We start from the raw sequence: 27,406 nt of genomic DNA on the forward strand, positions 1-27,406 counted from the left end.
TATTTTCTTGAGATACAGGATTTGGACTTTGTAACCTTACTATTCCGACTGGAACTCTTTGCTAACATAACCAGAGCTGTGGACTCCTCCGGTAATTAATCTGTAAATGGGGTACACCTGAAATGTTACAATTTATTTCATTCAACAGTATGTACCCGTATGACTCAGATTTATGTGTCCTGTATTCTTGTTTTTGTGTTTTGAAAAGTTGAAAATAAAATAATATAAGTCACATATAAGAGCCTAAAAAGAACTATTGTGTTTAGAACTATAGCTGCAAGTAAGACTGTGTGCGGAAAAAGGATTCTGTGAAAAAAAACAAAACCTACCAATAACTTCAGGGACAAAGGAGTGTTTTCATAAATGTAATGGAGTATCAGCGGCACAATTGCTATGTTGGTGGAAGAGAAAAGCCGTATAAGTGCCGGTATATATACGCCATGGTGCAGGTGTAATCCCAAAAGAAGTAGTGGTATTACCAGTAAATGCTTGTAGCAAGGTATAATGTCCACATTGGTGTGTTCAATATAAGTGGGAAGCCTGCAAGGTAACAAAGCAGCTGGAGTAAAAGTACATAAACTCCGGTCCTCAGAGATGCAGTGGGTGGTATTATTAAACTTACCCTAGGAGATGTGCCGGCGTGTCTGGCAGTGACATGGCATCCACCGCTCGTCAGATGGCCAGGAAGTGAAGTGGTGAGTATAAAAGCCTAAAGGGTGGTACTTAGATGCTGTGCATGTGACCAGACCGGAGGCGGGGCTAGTTAAAAAATAAAAAATAACTTCATGGACAATGGAGCATTTTCATGAACACAACGGAGTATCAGCGGCACAATAGCTGTGTTGGTGGAAGAAAAAAGCTGTATAAGTGCTGGTATATATACGCTATGGTGAAGATGTTGTGACGCTACTGAGGGAGATGGATAGTGCGGTCCAAGATCCAAGTGCTTGCATTCCGGCGGCCATATTGTAGGTATAAATCAGATTTGTAGGCTCTCGTTTTAGGTGGTGAATCATATTAAGGGTGGAAGCAGTAGAGACATGTGCAGTGAGAGGAACCCAGAACAAATCTCTAAGGGTCCTGTGTGAGTTGAAGAAGACTCAATATAAATGACTCTGCAAGAAAGAATACATATATTAGTATCACATAAAGCAGCACAGTACAGCATAATGACATACATCGAAATGCAATAATACAGAGTAAGTATATGGCAGAGGAATGCTTAGTGTTGCTGTCATTGTACCTGTAAAGCTAATCCATAGACACTCTGGGTTTAACCCTTAGGGTAGGATCATATTGTATTGGTATCTTAGTACCTGCAGAAGATATATAGGCAGCGAACTCTATATTGTTAGTTTGTACTAGAAGTTGATGTTGTCACAATCTGGATAGAGAGCAATTGGTTTCAGATAAAAGACATAAGACCTTAGTCTCTGTTTAACCCTTTTCATGACCCAGCCTATTTTGACCTTAAAGACCTGGCCGTTTTCTGTAATTCTGACCAGTGTCCCTTTATGAGGTAATAACTCATGAACGCTTCAACGAATCCTAGCGGTTCTGAGAATGTTTTTTCGTGACATATTGTGCTTCATGTTAGTGGTAAACTTAGGTCGATAATTTTTGTGTTTATTTATGAAAAAAATGGAAATTTGGCTAAAATTTTGAAAATTTAGCAATTTTCAAATTTTGAATTTTTATTCTGTTAAACGAGAGAGTTATGTGACACAAAATAGTTAATAAATAACATTACCCACATGTCTACTTTACATCAGCACAATTTTGGAACCAAATTTTTTTTTGCTAGGAAGTTATAAGGGTTAAAATTTGACCAGCGATTTCTCATTTTTACAGCAAAATTTACAAAACCATTTTTTTAGGGACCACCTCACATTTGAAGTCAGTTTGAGGGGTCTATATGGCTGAAAATACCCCGAAAATGACACCATTCTAAAAACTTCACCCCTCAAGGTACTCAAAACCACATTCAAAAAGTTTATTAACCCTTCAGGTGCTTCACAGCAAAAGAAGCAACATGGAAGGAAAAAATGAACATTTAACTTTTTAGTCACAGAAATGATGTTTTAGCAACAATTTTTTTATTTTCCCAAGGGTAAAAAGAGAGACTGGACACCAAAAGGGAAGGAGCGCCATTTGACTTTTTCAATGAAAAATTGGCTCCAATCTTTAGCGGACACCATGTTGCATTTGGAGAGCCCCTGTGTGCCTAAGCATTGGAGCTCCCCCACAAGTGACCCCATTTTGGAAACTAGACCCCCTAAAGAGCTTATCTAGATGCATAGTGAGCACGTTGAACCCCCAGGTGCTTCACAAATTGATCCGTAAAAATGAAAAAGTACTTTTTTTCACAAAAATTTTTATTTTAGCCTCAATTTTTTCATTTTCACATGGGTAACATGATAAAATGGATCCTAAAATGTATTGGGCAATTTCTCCTGAGTACATCGATACCTCATATGTGGTCACAAACCACTGTTTGGGCACATGGCAGGGCTCGGAAGGGAAGGAGCGCCATTTGACTATTTGAATGGAAAATTCGCTCCAATCGTTAGTGGACACCATGTCGCTTTTGGAGAGCCCCTGTGTGCCTAAACATTGGAGCTCCCCCACATGCGACCCCATTTTGGAAACTAGACCCCCCAAGGAACTTATCTAGATGCATAGTGAGCACTTTGAACCCTCAGGTGCTTCACAAATTGATCCGTAAAATCAAAAAGTACTTTTTTTTTTCACAAAAAATTTATTTTAGCCTCAATTTGTTCATTTCCACATGGGCAACAGGATAAAATGGATCATAAAATGTATTGGGCAATTTCTCCTGAGTACACTGATACCTCACATGTGGGGGTAAACCACTGTTTGGGCACACGGCAGGGCTCGGAAGGGAAGGAACGCCATTTGACTTTTTGAATGAAAAATTAGCTCCAATCGTTAGCTGACACCATGTCGCGTTTGGAGAGCCCCTGTGTGCCTATAATTGGAGCTTCCCCACATGTGACCCCATTTTGGAAATTAGACCTCCCAAGGAACTAATCTAGATGTGCGGTGACCACTTTAAGCCCTCAAGTGCTTCACAGAAGTTTATAACGCAGAGCCGTGAAAATAAAAAATAATTTTTTTCCCTCAAAAATTAGCTTTTAGCCCACAATTGTTTATTTTCACAAGAGTAACAGGAGAAATTGGACCCGAAAAGTTGTTGTCCAGTTTGTCCTGAGTACGCTGATACCCCATATGTGGGGGGGAACCACTATTTGGGCACACGTCAGGGCTTGGAATTGAAGCAGTGACTTTTGAAATGCAGACTTTGATGGAATGGTCTGCGGGTGTCACGTTGCGTTTGCAGAGCCCCTGATGTGCCTAAACAGTAGAAACCCCCCACAAGTGACCCCACTTTGGAAACTAGACCCCCCAAGGAACTTATCTAGATATGTGTTGAGCACTTTGAACCCCCAAGTGCTTCACAGAAGTTTACAACGCAGAGCCGTGAAAATAAAAAATCATGTTTCTTTCCTCAAAAATGATGTTTTAGCAAGCAATTTTTTATTTTCACAAGGGTAGCAGGAGAAATTGGACTCCAATAATTGTTGCTTAGTTTGTCCTGAGTATGCTGGTACCCAATATGTGGGGGTAAACCACTGTTTGGGCGCACGTCGGGGCTCGGAAGGGAGGGAGCACCATTTGACTTTTTGAATGCAAGATTGACTGGAATCAATGGTGGTGCCATGTTGCGTTTGGAGACCCCTGATGTGCAGTAACAGTGGAAACCCCTCAATTCTAACTCCAACACTAAACCCAACACACCCCTAACCCTAATCCCAACTCTAGCCATAACCCTAATTACAACCCTAACCCCAACACACCCCTAACAACAACCCTAACCCCAACACACCCCTAACCCTAATCCCAACCCTAATCCTAATCCTAACCCTAATACCAACCCTAACCCTAATCCTAACCCTAATCCCAACCCTAACCCCAACACACCCCTAAACCTAACCATAACCCTAACCACAGCCTAATCTTAACCCTATTTCCAACCCTAGTCCTAATTCCAACCCTAACCCTAAGGCTATGTACCCACGTTGCGAATTCGTGTGAGATTTTTCTGCACCATTTTTGAAAAATCCGCAGGTAAAAGGCACTGCATTTTACCTGCGGATTTACTGCGGATTTCCAGTGTTTTTTGTGCGGATTTCACCTGTGGATTCCTATTGAGGAACAGGTGTAAAACGCTGCGGAATCCGCACAAAGAATTGACATGCTGCGGAAAATAAAACACAGCGTTTCTGCGTGGTATTTTCCGCACCATGGGCACAGCGGATTTGGTTTTCCATAGGTTTACATGGTACTGTAAACCTGATGGAAAACTGCTACGAATCCGCAGCGGCCAATCCGCTGCGGATCCGCAGCCAAATCCGCTGTAGATCCGCAGCCAAATCTGCACCGTGTGCCTAATTCTAACCCTAACCCTAGTTCTAACCCTAATTCTAGCCGTAACCCTAACCCTAAGGCCAGGTTCACACTGCGCTAGCAGCAGCCCATTCAGCACATACGCTAACGGGCTGCTGCTAGCGCAAGTGCCGACTTTTGCATCACGCTAGCGCAGATAGAGCATCTGCTAGCTCTATCTGCGCTAGCAGTAACGGACCCGGAAACGCTGCAGCCCGCATGTCAATGAGGCCTGTATAATGTTGACTACGTGCTTCAAACAATTTGAAAGTGAAATGTCCCTACTGTATGAAGGTTAGTAACAAAATAATTTTGGGTGCCTGTCGATGAGGCCTGTATAACATTGACTAGATGCTACAAACAATTTAAAAGTGAGATGTCCCTACTGTATGAATGTTAGTAACTAGTGATGGGCGAGCACTAAAATGCTCGGGTGCTCGTTGCTTGGGTCGAGCAAATTGGAATACTCAGGTACTCGGCCAGAACAACGAGCCCAATGTAAGTCTATGGAAGACCCGAGTATTTTTACCGCGATCCCTTCTGGGGGTCCTTTAAATGTCTAAAAACATCTGAAAATGATGGAAACGCTGCTCAAATACCACAGGGACATCATGGGGATCGCCCATGGAAGCATTCCTGACTCCTAGTTCACAGCTTTCATCATTTTTTTCCGAGATTCATACCATTTTTTCTGGTGCCACAAAAAACACATGAAAAGGAAACCAAAATGGTTTTTGCTTGGAAATATGTCAAGGTAGATCCTTTGCAGGTTAATTACTTGCCTGTAAGGTCAAATGTTTAACCCCAGACCGAAAATTCCTTCTCCCACTTAGGCTTAGTTCAGACGCAGTGTTTTTTAAGCATTTTTCAACTTTAACATTGCTTTCAACTACTACAAATTCATTCACTGGGAAATGTCATTGTAACATTTAACAACCCTAGCTGGCCATGTGGTGTGTGACACATAAGCAGATCCATCTTGTTTCATTTACGAAGGAGGGACTCTTAAAGTCAAATAGCCTATTTTTACTGTTGCATCAGGCGGCATTAATCTTCTTAAAGGGCCATTATTAAACTGTGGATCTTTTAAATGGTTGTAGCCTATGCTGTGAGTGGATGGGCTGCCAACTAATTACTACGCACCACAATACCCCTTTCGTAAGATGTCCAGGAGGGCCTCCTGAAAAAATGTTGCATTGAATGCAAGGCCTGCCCTGCTACCAATTCATATACCCCCTTACGCCTTGGAACCCACAAACTGGATGGGCCCAGGAAAATCCACTTCACAATATGCATTTTGTGCTCCATACTCCTTTGTTTTATACATTAACAGGAAGGCGAGCCCTGCTGCATAGTCAGTCATATGCAACCCATTAGGCTTTGAACCCACATACTGGATGGGCCCATGAAAATCCATTTCACAATATGCATTTTTGTGCTCCATACTCCTTTGTTTTATACATTAGCAGGAAGGCGAGCCCTGCTGCATAGTCAGTCATATGCAACCCATTAGGCTTTGAACCCACACACTGGATGGGCCCAGGAAAATTCACTCATATTTTTTAATGGTATGATGGTTCTCTCTTTGCATAATTATTTACAGGAGAATTTGGCAATTTTATTTGACATGTTTTTAACACTAAGGTTCAGATACAGCTTTAAAAAAAAGGCTAATACTTGCAATACAAGGCAAATTTATTGCAAACTACAAAATTCAAGGAATAGTATGATTAAATAGTGTGAGTGCGTACATTTTTGTATGTGTTAACATACACAGGTTAATAAGTACATATAAGGATTAAATAAATATAATGATTACATATATACAGTATGAAGATTAACTACATACAGTATACTTAGATTATCACCAAGAGGCTTTTAAACATCATCCATCTGGAACATCAGAGAAGCAACACCAATACAGATTACCTACACTGCATGGGCATCCCAAATTCTGCAGGTATCAGCACACTGTACATGTACAGGTACCCCAGTTTTGGCATCTGTCTTAGTCATGTTTCTCTGGTCTTATACACTGTGTGCAGAATTATTAGACAAGTTGTATTTTAGAGGATTATTTTTATTATTGATCAACAACTATTTTCTCAATCAGCCCAAAAGACTCATAAATATCAAAGCTTAATATTTTTGGAAGTTGGAGTGTTTTTTTTTAGATTTGGCTATCTTAGGAAGTTATCTGTTTGTGCAGGTAACTATTACTGTGCAGAATTATTAGACAACTTAATAAAAACCAAACATAATCCCATCTCACTTGTTTATTTTTACCAGGTAAACCAATATAACTGCACAAAATTTAGGAATCAAAATTTCTGACATGCAAAACAAACCCCCCCAAAATTAGTGACCAATATAGCCACCTTTCTTTATGATGACACTCAACAGCCTTCCATCCATAGATTGTGTCAGTTGCTTGATCTGTTTACGATCAACATTGCGTGCAGCAGCCACCACAGCCTCCCAGACACTGTTCCGAGAGGTGTACTGTTTTCCCTCCCTGTAGATCTCACATTTTATGAGGACCACAGGTTCTCTATGGGGTTCAGATCAGGAGAACAAGGGGGCCATGTCATTATTTTTTCTTCTTTCAGACCTTTACTGGTCAGCCACGCTGTGGAGTAGTTGGAGACATGTAATGGAGCATTGTCCTGCATGAAAATCATGTTTTTCTTGAACAATACCGACTTCTTCCTGTACCACTGCTTGAAGAAGTTGTCTTCCAGAAACTGGAAGTAGGTCTGGGAGTGGAGCTTCACTCCATCCTCAACCCGAAAAGTTAATCTTTGATGATACCAGCCCATACCAGTACCCCACCTGCCCTTTACTGATCCAGCCTCTGGCCCATCCATCTGGCCCATCAAGAGTCACTCTCATTTCAACAGTTAATAAAACCTTTGAAAAGTCTGTCTTAAGATATTTCTTGGCCCATTCTTAACGTTTATCTTATGCCTAGGCCATGTCCCTGGGTATTGCACACCTTGTGCTTTTTTTACTCCAGTAACGTTGCAGCTCTGAAATATGGCAAAACTGGTGACTAAGGTTGAGCGAAATGGATCGTTCATTTTCAAAAGTCGCCGACTTTTGGCACAGTCGGGTTTCATGAAACCCGACCCGCTCCCTGTGTGGGGTTGGCCATGCGGTACGCGAAAAGCGCCATTTCTCAGCCAATGAAGGTGGACGCAGAGTGTGGGCAGCGTGATGACATAGGTCCTGGTCCCCACTATCTTAGAGAAGGGCATTGCAGTGATTGGCTTGCTGTCTGCGGCGTCACAGGGGCTATAAAGGGGCGTTCCCGCCGACCGCCATCTTTCTGCTGCTGATCTGAGCATAGGGAGAGGTAGCTGCCGCTTCGTCAGAAGCAGGGATAGTGTTAGGCAGGGTCCATTAACCCCCAAACCGCTTGTGCTGTAGCGATTTCCACTGTCCAACACCACCTTTTGTTTGCAGGGACAGTGGAAGCTACATTTTTTTTCCTCAACGCTGTAGCTCATTGAGCTGCCCTAGAAGGCTCCCTGATAGCTGCATTGCTGTGTGTACGCCGCTGTGCAAACCAACTGCTTTTTTTAAAGCACAAATCCTGTTGTTCCTTCCTTTCTGCACAGCTATCTTTTTTGTTTGTCCACAACACTTTTGATTTAATTTGTGCAGCAGTCCACTCCTTGTTATTGCTGCCTGCCATACCTGGCTGAGATTACTGCAGGGAGATAGTAATTGTAGGACAGTCCCTGTTTTTTTTTTTTTTAATTCTCCCTGAAAAAAAATAAACAGTGGGAGATTAATATTGGCCTTTGTGCTTGTGTGCCAGTCCTGTGTGCCATCTCTCAAATATAGGGCCAAAGAAAGCCTAGTGTCTGCTTTTTTTTTTTTTTTTTATTTTGCTTTTAAAATTCTCCCTGAAAAAAAAAAAACAGTGGGAGATTAATATTGGCCTTTGTGCTTGTGTGCCAGTCCTGTGTGCCATCTCTCAAATATTGGGCCACAGAAAGCCTAGTGTCTGTTTGTTTTTTTTGTTTTTCTTTTGGTTTTAAAATTCTCCCTGAAAAAAAAAACAGTGGGAGATTAATATTGGCCTTTGTGCTTGTGTGCCAGTCCTGTGTGCCATCTCTCAAATATTGGGCCACAGAAAGCCTAGTGTCTGATTTTGTTTGTTTTTTTTATTTTGGTTTTAAAATTCTCCCTGAAAAAAAAATAAACAGTGGGAGATTAATATTGGCCTTTGTGCTTGTGTGCCAGTCCTGTGTGCCATCTCTCAAATATTGGGCCACAGAAAGCCTAGTGTCTGATTTTGGTTTTAAAATTCTCCCAGAAAAAAAAAATAAACAGTGGGAGATTAATATTGGCCTTTGTGCTTGTGTGCCAGTCCTGTGTGCCATCTCTCAAATATTGGGCCACAGAAAGCCTAGTGTCTGATTTTTTTATTTTTTTTTATTTTGGTTTTAAAATTCTCCCTGAAAAAAAAATAAACAGTGGGAGATTAATATTGGCCTTTGTGCTTGTGTGCCAGTCCTGTGTGCCATCTCTCAAATATTGGGCCACAGAAAGCCTAGTGTCTGATTTTGGTTTTAAAATTCTCCCAGAAAAAAAAAACAGTGGGAGATTAATATTGGCCTTTGTTCTTGTGTGCCAGTCCTGTGTGCCATCTCTCAAATATTGGGCCACAGAAAGCCTAGTGTCTGATTTTGGTTTTAAAATTCTCCCTGAAAAAAAAAACAGTGGGAGATTAATATTGGCCTTTGTGCTTGTGTGCCAGTCATGTGTGCCATCTCTCAAATATTGGACCACAGAAAGCCTAGTGTCTGATTTTGGTTTTAAAATTCTCCCTGAAAAAAAAAAATAAACAGTGGGAGATTAATATTGGCCTTTGTGTTTGTGTGCCAGTCCTGTGTGCCATCTCTCAAATATTGGGCCACAGAAAGCCTAGTGTTTGTTTTTTATTTGTTTTTTATTTTGGTTTTAAAATTCTCCCTGAAAAAAAAATAAACAGTGGGAGATTAATATTGGCCTTTGTGCTTGTGTGCCAGTCCTGTGTGCCATGTCTCAAATATTGGGCCACAGAAAGCCTTGTGTCTGATTTTTATTTTTTTTTATTTTGGTTTTAAAATTCTCCCTGAAAAAAAAAATAAACAGTGGGAGATTAATATTGGCCTTTGTGCTTGTGTGCCAGTCCTGTGTGCCATCTCTCAAATATTGGGCCACAGAAAGCCTTGTGTCTGATTTTTTTATATTTTTATTTTGGTTTTAAAATTCTCCCTGAAAAAAAAAAAATAAACAGTGGGAGATTAATATTGGCCTTTGTGCTTGTGTGCCAGTACTGTGTGCCATCTCTCAAATATTGGGCCACAGAAAGCCTAGTGTCTGTTTTTTTTTTATTTTTATTTTGGTTTTAAAATTCTCCCTGAAAAAAAAAACAGTGGGAGATTAATATTGGCCTTTGTGCTTGTGTGCCAGTCCTGTGTGCCATCTCTCAAATATTGGGCCACAGAAAGCCTAGTGTCTGATTTTGGTTTTAAAATTCTCCCTGAAAAAAAAAAACAGTGGGAGATTAATATTGGCCTTTGTGCTTGTGTGCCAGTCATGTGTGCCATCTCTCAAATATTGGGCCACAGAAAGCCTAGTGTCTGATTTTGGTTTTAAAATTCTCCCTGAAAAAAAAAAAATAAACAGTGGGAGATTAATATTGGCCTTTGTGTTTGTGTGCCAGTCCTGTGTGCCATCTCTCAAATATTGGGCCACAGAAAGCCTAGTGTTTGTTTTTTATTTGTTTTTTATTTTGGTTTTAAAATTCTCCCTGAAAAAAAAACAGTGGGAGATTAATATTGGCCTTTGTGCTTGTGTGCCAGTCCTGTGTGCCATCTCTCAAATATTGGGCCACAGAAAGCCTAGTGTCTGATTTTGTTTGTTTTTTTTATTTTGGTTTTAAAATTCTCCCTGAAAAAAAAAACAGTGGGAGATTAATATTGGCCTTTGTGCTTGTGTGCCAGTCCTGTGTGCCATCTCTCAAATATTGGGCCACAGAAAGCCTAGTGTCTGATTTTGGTTTTAAAATTCTCCCTGAAAAAAAAAAACAGTGGGAGATTAATATTGGCCTTTGTGCTTGTGTGCCAGTCATGTGTGCCATCTCTCAAATATTGGGCCACAGAAAGCCTAGTGTCTGAATTTGGTTTTAAAATTCTCCCTGAAAAAAAAAAAATAAACAGTGGGAGATTAATATTGGCCTTTGTGTTTGTGTGCCAGTCCTGTGTGCCATCTCTCAAATATTGGGCCACAGAAAGCCTAGTGTTTGTTTTTTATTTGTTTTTTATTTTGGTTTTAAAATTCTCCCTGAAAAAAAAACAGTGGGAGATTAATATTGGCCTTTGTGCTTGTGTGCCAGTCCTGTGTGCCATCTCTCAAATATTGGGCCACAGAAAGCCTAGTGTCTGATTTTGTTTGTTTTTTTTATTTTGGTTTTAAAATTCTCCCTGAAAAAAAAATAAACAGTGGGAGATTAATATTGGCCTTTGTGCTTGTGTGCCAGTCCTGTGTGCCATCTCTCAAATATTGGGCCACAGAAAGCCTAGTGTCTGATTTTTTTATTTTTTTTTATTTTGGTTTTAAAATTCTCCCTGAAAAAAAAAAACAGTGGGAGATTAATATTGGCCTTTGTGCTTGTGTGCCAGTCCTGTGTGCCATCTCTCAAATATTGGGCCACAGAAAGCCTAGTGTCTGATTTTGGTTTTAAAATTCTCCCAGAAAAAAAAACAGTGGGAGATTAATATTGGCCTTTGTTCTTGTGTGCCAGTCCTGTGTGCCATCTCTCAAATATTGGGCCACAGAAAGCCTAGTGTCTGATTTTGGTTTTAAAATTCTCCCTGAAAAAAAAAAACAGTGGGAGATTAATATTGGCCTTTGTGCTTGTGTGCCAGTCATGTGTGCCATCTCTCAAATATTGGGCCACAGAAAGCCTAGTGTCTGATTTTGGTTTTAAAATTCTCCCTGAAAAAAAAAAATAAACAGTGGGAGATTAATATTGGCCTTTGTGTTTGTGTGCCAGTCCTGTGTGCCATCTCTCAAATATTGGGCCACAGAAAGCCTAGTGTTTGTTTTTTATTTGTTTTTTATTTTGGTTTTAAAATTCTCCCTGAAAAAAAAAATAAACAGTGGGAGATTAATATTGGCCTTTGTGCTTGTGTGCCAGTCCTGTGTGCCATGTCTCAAATATTGGGCCACAGAAAGCCTTGTGTCTGATTTTTATTTTTTTTTATTTTGGTTTTAAAATTCTCCCTGAAAAAAAAAATAAACAGTGGGAGATTAATATTGGCCTTTGTGCTTGTGTGCCAGTCCTGTGTGCCATCTCTCAAATATTGGGCCACAGAAAGCCTTGTGTCTGATTTTTTTATATTTTTATTTTGGTTTTAAAATTCTCCCTGAAAAAAAAAAAATAAACAGTGGGAGATTAATATTGGCCTTTGTGCTTGTGTGCCAGTACTGTGTGCCATCTCTCAAATATTGGGCCACAGAAAGCCTAGTGTCTGTTTTTTTTTTATTTTTATTTTGGTTTTAAAATTCTCCCTGAAAAAAAAAACAGTGGGAGATTAATATTGGCCTTTGTGCTTGTGTGCCAGTCCTGTGTGCCATCTCTCAAATATTGGGCCACAGAAAGCCTAGTGTCTGATTTTGGTTTTAAAATTCTCCCTGAAAAAAAAAAACAGTGGGAGATTAATATTGGCCTTTGTGCTTGTGTGCCAGTCCTGCGTGTGTGGCATCTCTCTCATTTGGTGCCACAGAATACCGAGTGTGTAACATTGTGCCTGATTTTCCTTGCAGTCTCACCCACCTATAAAGGGATATCTGAATTCTACAGAAGTTTGAGTTCACCTTGTAAGTTGTTTTACAGTAACAAATGCCGTTACTTTGGTTACGTTTTTAAAACAATGAGGAAGTCTGGTGGAAGAGGTCGTGGCCGTGGGCGTGCATTGCCAGCTGGTAATGATGGTAGTGGTGGTGGAGCATCAGGTGGTCGTGGGAAAAACAATATAGCACCTAAGTCTCGATCTGTGGAGCCAGGTTCGTCGTCTGGCTACACAAGGCCTCGAACGCTCCCTTTTCTGGGAGTAGGAAAACCGCTTTTAAAGCCGGAGCAGCAAGAGCAAGTTTTGGCTTACCTTGCTGACTCAGCCTCTAGCTCTTTTGCTTCCTCTTCTGAAACTGGTAAATGTAAAAGCAGCGCGTCGTTAGTGGATGTTCACGGTCAGGGACAAGTCGCTTCCTTGTCCTCTGCAGCAAAAACAACAACAGAGAAGGATGCGGCAGGCGGCACAACAGGTTACTCCATGGAGCTCTTTACACATACCGTCCCTGGCTTAGAAAGTGAAACAGTTAGGAAGCCATGCTCATTACAAGTTGAATCGGACATGGAGTGCACTGATGCACAGCCACAGCCAGATTACTATGCTGTTCCTTTTACTCAGACCACAACATTGCCCTCGCAGTGTACTGATCCAGAATCAGACTCTGATGAGACTATGGTGCCCCGTCACGAACGCTATACCACCGACTTACACGGTGAAACAGACGAAGTTGCACACGAGATAGAAGAGGAGGTTATAGATGACCCAGTTGTTGACCCCGATTGGCAGCCATTGGGGGAACAGGGTGCAGGCGGCAGTAGTTCTGAAGTGGAGGAGGAGGGGCCGCAGCAGGCATCAACATCGCAACAGGTTCCATCTGCCGGGACCGTATCTGGCCCAAAACGCGTGGCAAAGCCAAAACCTGTTGGAGGACAGCGTGGCCATCCGGTTAAAGCTCAATCTGCAATGCCTGAAAAGGTATCCGATGCTAGAAAGAGTGAAGTCTGGCATTTTTTTAAACAACATCCAATTGATCAGCGCAAAGTCATCTGTCAAAAATGTTCAACTACCTTAAGCAGAGGTCAGAATCTGAAAAGTCTGAATACAAGTTGCATGCATAGACATTTAACCACAATGCATTTGCAAGCCTGGACTAACTACCAAACGTCCCTTAAGGTTGTAGCACCCTCAGCCAATGAAGCTAGTCAGCAATGCAACATCCCTTCCGTCACTGTAAGGCCACCATTTTCCGCACCACCTGCAGTATCTGTGCAGGTTTCGTTGCCAGGCCAAAGCAGTCAGGGTCAGGGAATCACCAGTTGCGTAGTAGGAAACACTGCATCTAGGGCACCGGCGGCAACAATACCGTCTCCAACCGTCTCTCAGTCTGCCATGTCCTCCGGCACCCCCGCTAGTTCCACGATCTCCAGCTCTCCAGTCCAGCTCACCCTACATGAGACTCTCGTTAGAAAAATGAAGTACTTAGCCTCGCATCCGCGTACACAGGGTTTGAACGCCCACATAGCTAGACTAATCTCGTTAGAGATTATGCCCTATCGGTTAGTTGAAAGCGAAGCTTTCAGAGCCCTGATGGACTACGCTGTACGAGCTACCCAGTAAACACTTCTTTTCCAGAAAAGCCATCCCAGCCCTCCACCAGCATGTTAAAGAGTGCATCGTCCATGCACTCAGGCAGTCTGTGAGTACAAAGGTGCACCTGACAACTGATGCATGGACCAGTAGGCATGGCCAGGGACGTTACGTGTCCATCACGGCACACTGGGTGAATGTGGTGGATGCAGGGTCCACAGGGGACAGCAATTTTGGGACAGTTCTTCCTAGACCACGGTCTAGGAAACAGTTGGCTGTAGCCGTTCGCACCCCCTCCTCCTCGTCCTCCTGCAAAAGTGAGAGCTCGTCCACAGACCGCAGTCGCACAACCACTCCATCTGCAGCTGCCACTGTTGCACACCAGGTGTCCCATTATGGAGCAGCTACTGCCAAGCGTCAGCAGGCTGTATTGGCTATGAAGTGTTTGGGCAACAACAGACACACCGCGGAAGTTCTGTCCGAGTTCTTGCAGAAAGAAACGCAGTCGTGGCTGGGCACTGTAGATCTTGAGGCAGGCAAGGTAGTGAGTGATAACGGAAGGAATTTCATGGCTGCCATCTCCCTTTCCCAATTGAAACACATTCCTTGCCTGGCTCACACCTTAAACCTGGTGGTGCAGTGCTTCCTGAAAAGTTATCCGGGGTTATCCGACCTGCTCCTCAAAGTGCGCGGACTTTGCTCGCATATCCGCCGTTCGCCCGTACACTCCAGCCGTATGCAGACCTATCAGCGGTCTTTGAACCTTCCCCAGCATCGCCTAATCATCGACGTTGCAACAAGGTGGAACTCAACACTGCACATGCTTCAGAGACTGTGCGAACAGAGGCGTGCTGTTATGTATTTGTGGGAGGATACACATACACGGGCAGGCAGTAGGATGGCAGACATGGAGTTGTCAGGTGTGCAGTGGTCGAAGATTCAAGACATGTGTCAAGTCCTTCAGTGTTTTGAGGAATGCACACGGCTGGTTAGTGCAGACAACGCCATAATAAGCATGGGCATCCCCCTAATGCGTCTGCTGATGCAAAGTTTGACGCACATAAAGGAGCAGGCGTCTGCAGCAGAGGAAGAGGAAAGCCTTGATGACAGTCAGCCATTGTCTGGTCAGGGCAGTGTACAGGACGAGGTAGCAGGCGAACAGGAGGAGGAAGAGGACGAGGAGGATGATGGGGATGATTATTTTTGTAATGAGGAAGCTTCTCCGGAGCCAATAGCAACTGGTGGCATTGCCAGGCCGGGGTCAGGTTTTTTTAGGGAGACAAGTGACTTAGATGTGCCTGAAACTGCCCCTCAACCCAGCACAACCGCAGATTTGACAACTGGAACTTTGGCCGACATGGCGGATTATGCTTTACGTATCCTCAAAAGGGACACACATATTTGTAAAATGATGGCCGATGACGATTACTGGTTGGCCTGCCTCCTTGAACCTCGCTATAAAGGCAAATTGCAAAATATTATGCCACATGAAAACCTGGAACAAATATTAGCAACCAAACAATCAACTCTTGTTGACCGTTTGATTCAGGCATTCCCAGCACACAGCACCGGTGATCGCTAGCACACAAGCTGTAGGGGGCAGAAGGCCAGATGTGTTAGAGGTGCACAAATCAGAAGTGGCGTTGGACAGAGGGGTTTTCTGACCAGTTTGTGGAGTGATTTTGCTATGACCGCAGACAGGACAGGTACTGCTGCATCATTTCAAAGTGACAGGAGACAACATTTGTCCAGTATGGTTACTAACTATTTTTCATCCCTTATCGACGTTCTCCCTCAACCGTCATTCCCATTTGATTACTGGGCATCCAAATTAGACACCTGGCCAGAATTGGCAGAATATGCATTGCAGGAGCTTGCTTGCCCAGCAGTTAGTGTCCTATCAGAAAGAGTATTCAGTGCTGCAGGTTCAATATTAACCGAAAAAAGGACTCGTCTGGCTACCCAAAATGTTGATGATCTAACCTTCATTAAAATGAACCACAATTGGATTTCGAATTCTTTTGCCCCACCTTGCCCGGATGACACCTAGCTTTCCTAAGAAAAGGTCTTGCTTGTGGACTGCTCTGACTGACTTTTCCAATCTCGTAATTTGCAGCAGCTGTTTGTCCAGCATACGACATGTTTACACCTCCCTAAATGGCCAAACTCCCCCCACGGGGCCGTGGTCTCGCCACTTGGCGGAAGCACCCGTGAGAGTGCCGTTTGTCTGAAGAGGTGGGTGTGCACTCTTTTGGTCGACGGCACTGCCACTGGGTCCCTCATAGTACAATAAAGTGTCTCTGGCGGTGGTGGTGCGCACCCAACGTCAGACACACCGTTGTAACATGATGGGCCCTGGGCCTGTACCGCCGGCCACAAGAGAGTTCCCCCCCCAGCTCAAACAGTGCTCTACCGCTTGCAAAATTATCTCTCACAGTTCCACCAATGTTTAGTCTATGCGCTGACATCCTTCAATGCCTGGCACTGACAATACCAATGTGTTGACATGTATGATGGTACTTTAAATAGTCAGGGGCAGTGTCCTATATATACACCAGTAAATACTTAGCGCCAAATTACTAGGTCTGAAACTCAACAGAGTAGCCCACCCCTGTACCTAATTATTCCACCCTTTTGTGTTTTCGTTTTGTTGTATTGCGAGACATTAACATCTATTTATTTTTTGTGAGTACTAACTGTCAGACACTCATTACAAGCGGCCTCCGCTGACAACACCAATGCTGCCTGTGTACCCCTGCAAGAGAATTCCAAGTGTCTACTGCCCACTTTTGTTATGTTAGGCCTAGTAAGCCTGTCTGCGGTCCCTCCTTCCACTAGTCCTCCACTGACCAGACCACTGCTGCCCCTGTACCCCTGGAACCTATTTTGAAGTGCCTACAGCCCACTTTTGTTATGTTAGGCCTACTAAGCCTGTCTGCGGTCCCTCCTTCCACTAGTCCTCCACTGACCAGACCACTGCTGCCCGTGTACCCCTGGAACCTATTTTGAAGTGCCTACAGCCCACTTTTGTTATGTTAGGCCTACTAAGCCTGTCTGCGGTCCCTCCTTCCACTAGTCCTCCACTGACCAGACCACTACTGCCAGTGTACCCCTGGAACCCATTTTTTTAATCAAACTGCAGTGGGGCTAGTACTTGGGTTGGGGCCTACTACCAGTGTCTGACACTCCAAGGTGTTCTCCTGATTGCCTTTCCTGAGCTTCGATCTTTAGGCTCTTGTTAAACATTTTTTTAATCAAACTGCAGTGGGGCTACTAGTTGGGTTGGGGCCTACTATCAGTGTCTGCCGCTCCAAGGTGTTCTCCTGGTTGCCTTTCCTGAGCTTCGATCTTCAGGCTCTTGTTAAACATTTTTTTAATCAAACTGCAGTGGGGCTAGTACTTGGGTTGGGGCCTACTACCAGTGTCTGACGCTCCAAGGTGTTCTCCTGGTTGCCTTTCCTGAGCTTCGATCTTCAGGCTCTTGTTAAACATTTTTTTAATCAAACTGCAGTGGGGCTAGTACCTGGGTTGGGGCCTACTACCAGTGTCTGACGCTCCAAGGTGTTCTCCAGGTTTCCTCTCCATAGCTTCGAGCTTCTAGCTCTCGTTTAGTAGTTGTTGAAAACAACACTGCATTAGGCCTACAAGTTGGGTCTGGGTTGTAGAGACGGTGTCTTCCGCTACAAGGTGTTCCCCAGGTTTCCTCTCCATAGCTTCGAGCTTCTAGCTCTCGTTTAGTAGTTGTTGAAAACAACACTGCATTAGACCTACAAGTTGGGTCTGGGTTGTAGAGACGGTGTCTTCCGCTCCAAGGTGTTCCCCAGGTTTCCTCTCCATAGCTTCAATCTTCATGCTCGTCTTAAGTAGTTGTTGAAAACAACACTGCATTAGGCCTACAAGTTGAGTCTGGGTTGTAGAGACGGTGTCTTCCACTCCAAGGTGTTCCCCAGGTTTCCTCTCCATTGCTTCAATCTTAAAGCTCTCATTTAGTAGTTGTTAAAAACAACACTGCATTAGGCCTACAAGTTGGGTCTGGGTTGTAGAGACGGTGTCTTCCACTCCAAGGTGTTCCCCAGGTTTCCTCTCCATAGCTTCGAGCTTCTAGCTCTCATTTAGTAGTTGTTGAAAACAACACTGCATTAGGCCTACAAGTTGGGTCTGGGTTGTAGAGACGGTGTCTTCCACTCCAAGGTGTTCCCCAGGTTTCCTCTCCATAGCTTCAATCTTAAAGCTCTCGTTTAGTAGTTGTTGAAAACAACACTGCATTAGGCCTACAAGTTGGGTCTGGGTTGTAGAGACGGTGTCTTCCACTCCAAGGTGTTCCCCAGGTTTCCTCTCCATAGCTTCAATCTTAAAGCTCTCGTTTAGTAGTTGTTGAAAACAACACTGCATTAGGCCTACAAGTTGGGTCTGGGTTGTAGAGACGGTGTCTTCCACTCCAAGGTGTTCCCCAGGTTTCCTCTCCATAGCTTCAATCTTAAAGCTCTCGTTTAGTAGTTGTTGAAAACAACACTGCATTAGGCCTACAAGTTGGGTCTGGGTTGTAGAGACGGTGTCTTCCACTCCAAGGTGTTCCCCAGGTTTCCTCTCCATAGCTTTGAGCTTCTAGCTCTCGTTTAGTAGTTGTTGAAAACAACACTGCATTAGGCCTACAAGTTGGGTCTGGGTTGTAGAGACGGTGTCTTCCACTCCAAGGTGTTCCCCAGGTTTATTCTCCATAGCTTCGAGCTTCTAGCTCTCGTTTAGTAGTTGTTGAAAACAACACTGCATTAGGCCTACAAGTTGGGTCTGGGTTGTAGAGACGGTGTCTTCCACTCCAAGGTGTTCCCCAGGTTTCCTCTCCATAGCTTCAATCTTAAAGCTCTCGTTTAGTAGTTGTTGAAAACAACACTGCATTAGGCCTACAAGTTGGGTCTGGGTTGTAGAGACGGTGTCTTCCACTCCAAGGTGTTCCCCAGGTTTCCTCTCCATTGCTTCAATCTTAAAGCTCTCAATTAGTAGTTGTTGAAAACAACACTGCATTAGGCCTACAAGTTGGGTCTGGGTTGTAGAGACGGTGTCTTCCACTCCAAGGTGTTCCCCAGGTTTCCTCTCCATAGCTTCAATCTTAAAGCTCTCGTTTAGTAGTTGTTGAAAACAACACTGCATTAGGCCTACAAGTTGGGTCTGGGTTGTAGAGACGGTGTCTTCCGCTCCAAGGTGTTCCCCAGGTTTCCTCTCCATTGCTTCAATCTTCATGCTCGTCTTAAGTAGTTGTTGAAAACAACACTGCATTAGGCCTACAAGTTAGGTCTGGGTTGTAGAGACGGTGTCTTCCACTCCAAGGTGTTCCCCAGGTTTCCTCTCCATAGCTTCAATCTTCATGCTCGTCTTAAGTAGTTGTTGAAAACAACACTTCATTAGGCCTACAAGTTGGGTCTGGGTTGTAGAGATGGTGTCTTCCACTCCAAGGTTCCCCAGGTTTCCTCTCCATAGCTTCAATCTTCATGCTCGTCTTAAGTAGTTGTTGAAAACAACACTGCATTAGGCCTACAAGTTGGGTCTAGGTTGTAGAGACGGTGTCTTCCGCTCCAAGGTGTTCTCCAGGTTGCCTTTCCTGAGCTTCTATCTTCAGGCTCTTGTTAAATAGTTGTTAAATGGAACAACTGCATTTGGCCTACTAGTTGGGTTGGGGCCTACTAACAGTGTCTGCCGCTCCTTGCTGTTCTCCTGGTATCCTGTCCTGAAATTCCATTTTCAGGCTCTCGTTAAGTAGTTGTTAACCCCTTCCCGACCCATGACGCCACGTAGGTGTCATGAAAGTCGGTGCCAATCCGACCCATGACGCCTATGTGGCGTCATGGAAAGATCGCGTCCCTGCAGATCGGGTGAAAGGGTTAACTCCCATTTCACCCGATCTGCAGGGACAGGGGGAGTGGTAGTTTAGCCCAGGGGGGGTGGCTTCACCCCCTCGTGGCTACGATCGCTCTGATTGGCTGTTGAAAGTGAAACTGCCAATCAGAGCGATTTGTAATATTTCACCTATTAAAACTGGTGAAATATTACAATCCAGCCATGGCCGATGCTGCAATATCATCGGCCATGGCTGGAAACACTTATGTGCCCCCACCCCACCACACCGATCGCCCTCCCAGCCCTCCGATCTGTCCGGTACACTGCTCCGGCTCCCCTCCGTCCTGTGCTCCGCTCCCCCCGTGCTCTTGTCCGCTCACCCCCGTGCTCCAATCACCCCCCTGTGCTCCAATCACCCCCCCTGCACTCCAATCCACCCCCCGTGCTCCGTTCCACCCCCCATGCTCCGTTCAACCCCCCGTGCTCTGTTCCACCCCCGCGCTCCGATCCACCCCCTGCGCTCCGATCCACCCCCCCATGCTCCGATTCCCCCCCCGTGATCCCCCTCCACCCCATCATACTTACCGATCCTGCCGGGGTCCGTCCGTCTTCTCCCTGGGCGCCGCCATCTTCCAAAATGGCGGGCGCATGCGCAGTGCGCCCGCCGAATCTGCCGGTCGGCAGATTCGTTCCAAAGTGCATTTTGATCACTGAGATATAATCTATCACAGTGATCAAAATAAAAAAAATAATAAATGACCCCTCCCTTTGTCACCCCCATAGGTAGGGACAATAAAAAAATAAAGAATTTTTTTTCCCCCACTAATGTTAGAATAGGGTTAGGGTTAGGGGTAGGGTTAGGGTTAGGGGTAGGGTTAGGGTTAGAGTTAGGGTTAGGGTTAGGGGTAGGGTTAGGGTTAGGGGTAGGGTTAGGGTTAGAGTTAGGGTTAGGGTTAGGGTTAGGGGTAGGGGTAGGGTTAGGGTTAGGGCTAGGGTTAGGGTTTCGGTATGTGCACATGTATTCTGGTCCTCTGTGGATTTTTCTGCTGCGGATTTCATAAATCCGCAGTGCTAAACCGCTGCGGATTTATGGCGGATTTACCGCGTTTTTTCTGCGCATTTCACTGCGGTTTTACAACTGCGATTTTCTATTGGAGTTGTAAAACCACCACGGAATCCGCAGAAAGAAGTGACATGCTGCGGAATGTAAACCGCTGCGTTTCCGTGCAGTTTTTCTGCAGCATGTGTACAGCGATTTTTGTTTCCCATAGGTTTACATTGAACTGTAAACTCATGGGAAACTGCTGTGGATCTGCAGCGTTTTCCGCAGTGTGTGCACATACCTTTAGAATTAGGCTATGTGCACACGGTGCGGATTTGGCTGCGGATCCGCAGCGAATTGGCCGCTGCGGATTTGCAGCAGTGTTCCATCAGGTTTACAGTTCCATGTAAACCTATGGAAAACCAAATCCGCTGTGCCCATGGTGCGGAAAATACCGCGCGGAAACGCTGCGTTGTATTTTCCGCAGCATGTCAATTCTTTGCACGGATTCCGCAGCGTTTTACACCTGTTCCTCAATAGGAATCCGCAGGTGAAATCCGCACAAAAAACACTGGAAATCCGCGGAAAATCCGCAGGTAAAACGCAGTGCCTTTTACCCGTGGATTTTTCAAAAATGATGCTGAAAAATTTCACACGAATCTGCAAGGTGGGCACATAGCCTTAGGGTTAGGGTTGGAATTAGGGTTGTGGTTAGGGTTAGGGGAGTGTTGGGGTTAGGGTTGGAATTAGGGTTGTGGCTACAGTTGGGATTAGGGTTAGGGGTGTGGGGGGGTTAGTGTTGGAGGTAGAATTGAGGGGTTACCACTGTTTAGGCACATCAGGGGTCTCCAAACGCAACATGGCGCCACCATTGATTCCAGCCAATCTTGTATTCAAAAAGTCAAATGGTGCTCCCTCAATTCCGAGCCCCGACGCGTGCCCAAACAGTGGTTTACCTCCACATATGGGGTACCAGCATACTCAGGATAAACTGCGCAACAATTACTGGGGTCCAAATTCTCCTGTAACCCTTGTGAAAATAAAAAAATGCTTGCCAAAACATCATTTTTGAGGAAAGAAAAATGATTTTTTATTTTCACGGCTCTGCGTTGTAAACGTCTGTGAAGCACTTGGGGGTTCAAAGTGCTCACCACATATCTAGATAAGTTCCTTGGGGGGTCTAGTTTCTAAAATGGAGTCACTTTTGGGGGGTTTCTACTGTTTAGGCACACCAGGGGCTCTGCAAACGCAACGTGACGCCCGCAGACCATTCCATCAAAGTCTGCATTTCAAAAGTCACTACTTCCCTTCTGAGCCCCGACGTGTGCCCAAACAGTGGTTTACCCCCACACATGGGGTATCAGCGTACTCAGGACCTACTGGACAACAACTTTTCGGGTCCAATTTCTCCTGTAACCCTTGGGAAAATAAAAAATTCTGGGCTAAATAATTTTTGAGGAAAGAAAACATATTTATTATTTTCACGGCTCTGCATTATAAACTTCTATGAAGCACTTGGGGGTTCAAAGTGCTCACCACACATCTAGATAAGTTCCTTTCGGGGTCTAGTTTCCAAAATGGGGTCACTTGTGGGGGGTTTCTACTGTTTAGCCACATCAGGGGCTCTGCAAACGCAACGTGACGCCCGCAGAGCATTCCATCAAAGTCTGCATTTCAAAACGTCACTACTTCAATTCCGAGCCCCGGCATGTGCCCAAACAGTAGTTTACCCCCACATATGGGGTATCACCGCACTCAAGAGAAACTGGACAACAACTTTTGGGGTCCAATTTCTCCTGTAACCCTTGGGAAAATAAAAAATTCTGGGCTAAATAATTATTTTTGAGGAAAGAAAACGTATTTATTATTTTCACGGCTCTGCATTATAAACTTCTGTGAAGCACTTCGGGGTTCAAAGTGCTCACCACACATCTAGATAAGTTCCTTTCGGGGTCTAGTTTACAAAATGGGGTCACTTGTGGGGGGTTTCTACTGTTTAGGCACATCAGGGGCTCTGCAAACGCAACGTGACGCCCACAGAGCATTCCATCAAAGTCTGCATTTCAAAACGTCACTACTTCACTTCCGAGCCCTGGCATGTGCCCAAACAGTGGTTTACCCCCACATATAGGGTATCAGCGTACTCAGGAGAAACTGGACAACAACTTTTGGGGTTAAATTTCTCCTGTTACCCTTGGGAAAATAAAAAATTGCTGGCTAAACTATCATTTTTGAGAAAATAATTTTTTTTTTTATTTTCATGGCTCTGCGTTATAAACTTCTGTGAAGCACTTGGGGGTTCAAAGTCCTCACCACACATCTAGATTAGTTCTTTTGGGGGTCTAGTTTCCAAAATGGGGTCATTTGTGGGGGATCTCCAATGTTTAGGCACACAGGGGCTCTTCAAACGTGACATGGTGTCCGCTAATGATTGGAGCTAATTTTCCATTTAAAAAGCAAATGGCGTGCCTTCCCTTCCGAGCCCTGCCGTGCACCCAAACAGTGGTTTACCCCCACATATGGGGTATCAGCGTACTCAGGACAAACTGGACAACAACATTTGGGGTCCAATTTCTCCTATTACCCTTGGCAAAATAGGAAATTCCAGGCTAAAAGATCATTTTTGAGGAAAGAAAAATTATTTTTTATTTTCATGGCTCTGCGTTATAAACTTCTGTGAAGCACCTGGGGGTTTAAAGTGCTCAATATGTATCTAGATAAGTTCCTTGGGGGGTCTAGTTTCCAAAATGGGGTCACTTGTGGGGGAGCTCCAATGTTTAGGCACACAGGGGCTCTCCAAACGCGACATGGTGTCCTCTAACAATTGGAGCTAATTTTCCATTCAAAAAGTCAAAAGGCGCTCCTTCCCTTCCGAGCTTTACCATGTGCCCAAACAGTGGTTTACTCCCACATGTGAGGTATCATTGTACTCAGGAGAAATTGCCCAACAAATTTTAGGATCCATTTTATCCTGTTGCCCATGTGAAAATGAAAAAATTGAGGCTAAAATAATTTTTTTGTGAAAAAAAAGTACTTTTTAATTTTTACGGATCAATTTGTGAAGCACCTGGGGGTTCAAAGTGCTCAATATGCATCTATATAAGTTTCTTGGGGCATCTAGTTTCCAAAATGGGGTCACTTGTGGGGGAGCTCCAATTTTTAGGCACGCGGGGGCTCTCCAAACGTGACATGGTGTCCTCTAAAGAGTGGAGCCAATTTTTCATTCAAAAAGTCAAATGGCGCTCCTTCCCTTCCAAGCCCTGCCGTGCGCCCAAACAGTGGTTTACCCCCACATATGAGGTATCAGCATACTCAGGACAAATTGGACAACAACGTTTGTGGTTCAGTTTCTCCTTTTACCATTGGGAAAATAAAAAAATTGTTGCTAAAAGATAATTTTTGTGACTAAAAAGTTAAATGTTCATTTTTTCCTTCCATGTTGCTTCTGCTGCTATGAAGTACCTGAAGGGTTAATAAACTTCTTGAATGTGGTTTTGAGTACCTTGAGGGGTGCATGTTTTAGAATGGTGTCACTTTTGGGTATTTTCAGCCATATAGACCCCTCAAACTGACTTCAAATGTGAGGTGGTCCCTAAAAAAAATGGTTTTGTAAATTTCGTTGTAAAAATGAGAAATCGCTGGTCAAATTTTAACCCTTATAACTTCCTAGCAAAAAATAATGTTGTTTCCAAAATTGTGCTGATGTAAAGTATACATGTGGGAAATGTTATTTATTAACTATTTTGTGTCACATAACTCTCTCGTTTAACAGAATAAAAATTCAAAATGTGAAAATTGCGAAATTTTCAAAATTTTCGCCAAATTTCTGTTTTTATCACAAATAAACGCAGAATTTATTGACCTAAATTTACCACTAACATGAAGCCCAATATGTCACGAAAAAACAATCTCAGAACCGCTAGGATCCGTTGAAGCGTTCCTGAGTTATTACCTCATAAAGGGACACTGGTCAGAATTGCAAAAAACGGCAAGGTCTTTAAGGTCAAAATAGGCTGGGTCATGAAGGGGTTAATGTTAGACTGCATTTGGCCTACTAGTTGGGTTGGGGCCTACTATCGATGTCTGCCGCTCCTTGCCTTTCTCCTCCACTGAACAAAGCTGTGCCGCCTGTTTACTACTGTTGCCAATTTTGAACTGCATTTAGACTACTTACTGATTTGGGCCTACTCTCTGTGTCAGCCTCTCATTACAGTTGTCCTCCACTGAACAAAGCAATGCCCCCTGGTTAGTCCTCTTACCAATTTTGAACTGCATTTAACCCACTTTATTCTTTGGGACTATATCTGTGTTTCCTCCTCATCCTGCCCATTGCACAGCCAGTGATAGATGAGTCTGCTGGTACATTGACCCAGAACGCTACATTCCCTGTGCACGCTACACAGCCAGAATGTGACCCTGCTGAAAGTCAGGTTCCCCTTCCAGCATACCATACCACCTTACAAAGAGGAAGGTGCAGATGAAAGTGCAGGTTCCTTCATCAGGTGTGGGGGGGGGAATACTCATTGGCGACGTCACTGGCACAGGGCCCCTCATAGTACGCAAAAGTGTCGCTGCCGGTGGGAGGCGCCCCCACCGTGCAAACACACCGCCGTACTTTGAGGGGCCCTGTGCCAGTGCCAATGCCAACGAGTGGGCCCCCCCTGCTTGCTCAGGATCACAGCACTTGCAAAGTTTAAATACTTACCTCTCCCTGCTCCACTGCCCTGAGGTGGTCCAGATTACCTGGGCCCACTAAATACTTGAACCAGCCCTACCCCCCACAACTTTAGCCAAATGACCCCCAATTTCCAATGCCTAACTATTATTATAAGGGAAATTAAGATTGACAAGCTTCATTAAGAAGAATGCATGGTTTTGGCATTAAAATGGGCACTCTAGGTGTTTTCCTGGCCCCCACTCACTGCCGACTATGCTGCCCCATTGACTTGCATTGGGTTTCGTGTTTCGGTCGATCCCGACTTTACGACATAATCGGCCGATTTCACTCGACCCGACTTTTGAGATAGTCGGGTTTTGCGAAACCCGACTCGACTCTAAAAAAGTCCAGGTCGCTCAACCCTACTGGTGACAAATGGCATCTTGGCAACTTCAGGCTTGATTTTCCTCAATTTATGGGCCGTTATTCTGTGCCTTTTTTGCCCAACATGCTTCTGGCGACCCTGTTCGTTATTTGCCATGAAGTGCTTGATTGTTCGTTGATCACACTTCAAAAGTTTGGCAATTCCAAGACTGCTGCATCCCTCTGCAAGACATCTCACAATTTTGGACTTTTCAGAACCCATCAAATCTCTCTTCTGACCCATTTTACCAAAGGAAAGGAAGTTGCCTAATAATTAAGCACACCTATTATAGGGTTTGATGTCATTAGACAACACCCCTCCTCATTACAGAGATGCACATCACCAGATTTACTTAATTGGTAGTAGGCTCTCAAGCCTGAACAGCTTGGAGTAGGACAACATGTATAGAAAGTATCATGTGATCAAAATACAACTTGCCTAATAATTTTGCACACAGTGTATAGTGAATAACACTATGCAGTAACTCTAGTTTCACCCACACCTTCAAATGGCCACTTTTCAAGTTTGGATGAAACTGAGATATCATGGAGTCATCAGACGAGAGGCCATAAACCCCTAGAAAATAAAAGCCACAAGGATTTAGATCAAACCACAACCGACAGTTTCAGTAAACCTTAATGTTTTACAATGACAAACAGCAAACATATAGAGGCTTAGATCTGTTTGTGAAGTGAATAAACAAACATTTATCAAGATTGGGTCACTATGAGCATTGTCTGTCACATCTCTAAATGTTTTACAAGAAATGCAGCTATGTGATTGTCTGAATGCATTCGGCATACAGTATTTCAATCTTGTTACCAATCGCCATTTGTATATTCTCCATTTGTACAATTGAGGCAGACAAAAGTTAAGGCTCGCAAGGAGAGAAACTAATATAGTGGACAAAGCTATATTTTTAATGAACTACTGAGGCAAAGTGACACCATTACTTTATCAAATTTATATGAAGTGTATTGTGTCCAATTTTAGCAACCAGGCAACAAAAAAGGAACTTTTCAAGTGAGCTCTTTAAGGTACACAAATGTTATGAAGTGTTTGCCAACAAGGATGTGGTTTCACCAATGTGGGGTACCTTTTGTAAAAATAGACTAGTGCCATCACAGCCCCCCTTGACCAAACTTCACCGGCCTATAACTGTACAAAGCACGTTCACCCTGGTGATCTAGTGGCAGTTAAACAAGAGACATTGCAGGAGACAGAGTTAAGAAGTAGGCCCAATGTAATGTAATGCCCAATTCCCCAATGTGGGGTCCTGTTTTTACAAAATAAAATAGTGCCTTCACAGCCCCCTACCCAAAAATCACTGGCATATAACAGTACTGAGCACGTGCACCCTGGTCATCTAGTGGCAGTTTAAGGACACATTGCAGGAGACAGACTTAAGAAGTAGGCCCAATGTAATGTAATGCCCAATTCCCCAATGTAGGGTCCTGTTTTTTTCAAAATAAAATAGTGCCTTCACAGCCCCCATGCCCAAAAATCACCGGCCTATAACACTACAGAGCATGTTCACTCTGGTCATC

Source organism: Ranitomeya imitator, chromosome 5 (genome assembly GCF_032444005.1).
Source record: "Ranitomeya imitator isolate aRanImi1 chromosome 5, aRanImi1.pri, whole genome shotgun sequence".
Lineage (NCBI taxonomy): Eukaryota > Metazoa > Chordata > Amphibia > Anura > Dendrobatidae > Ranitomeya > Ranitomeya imitator.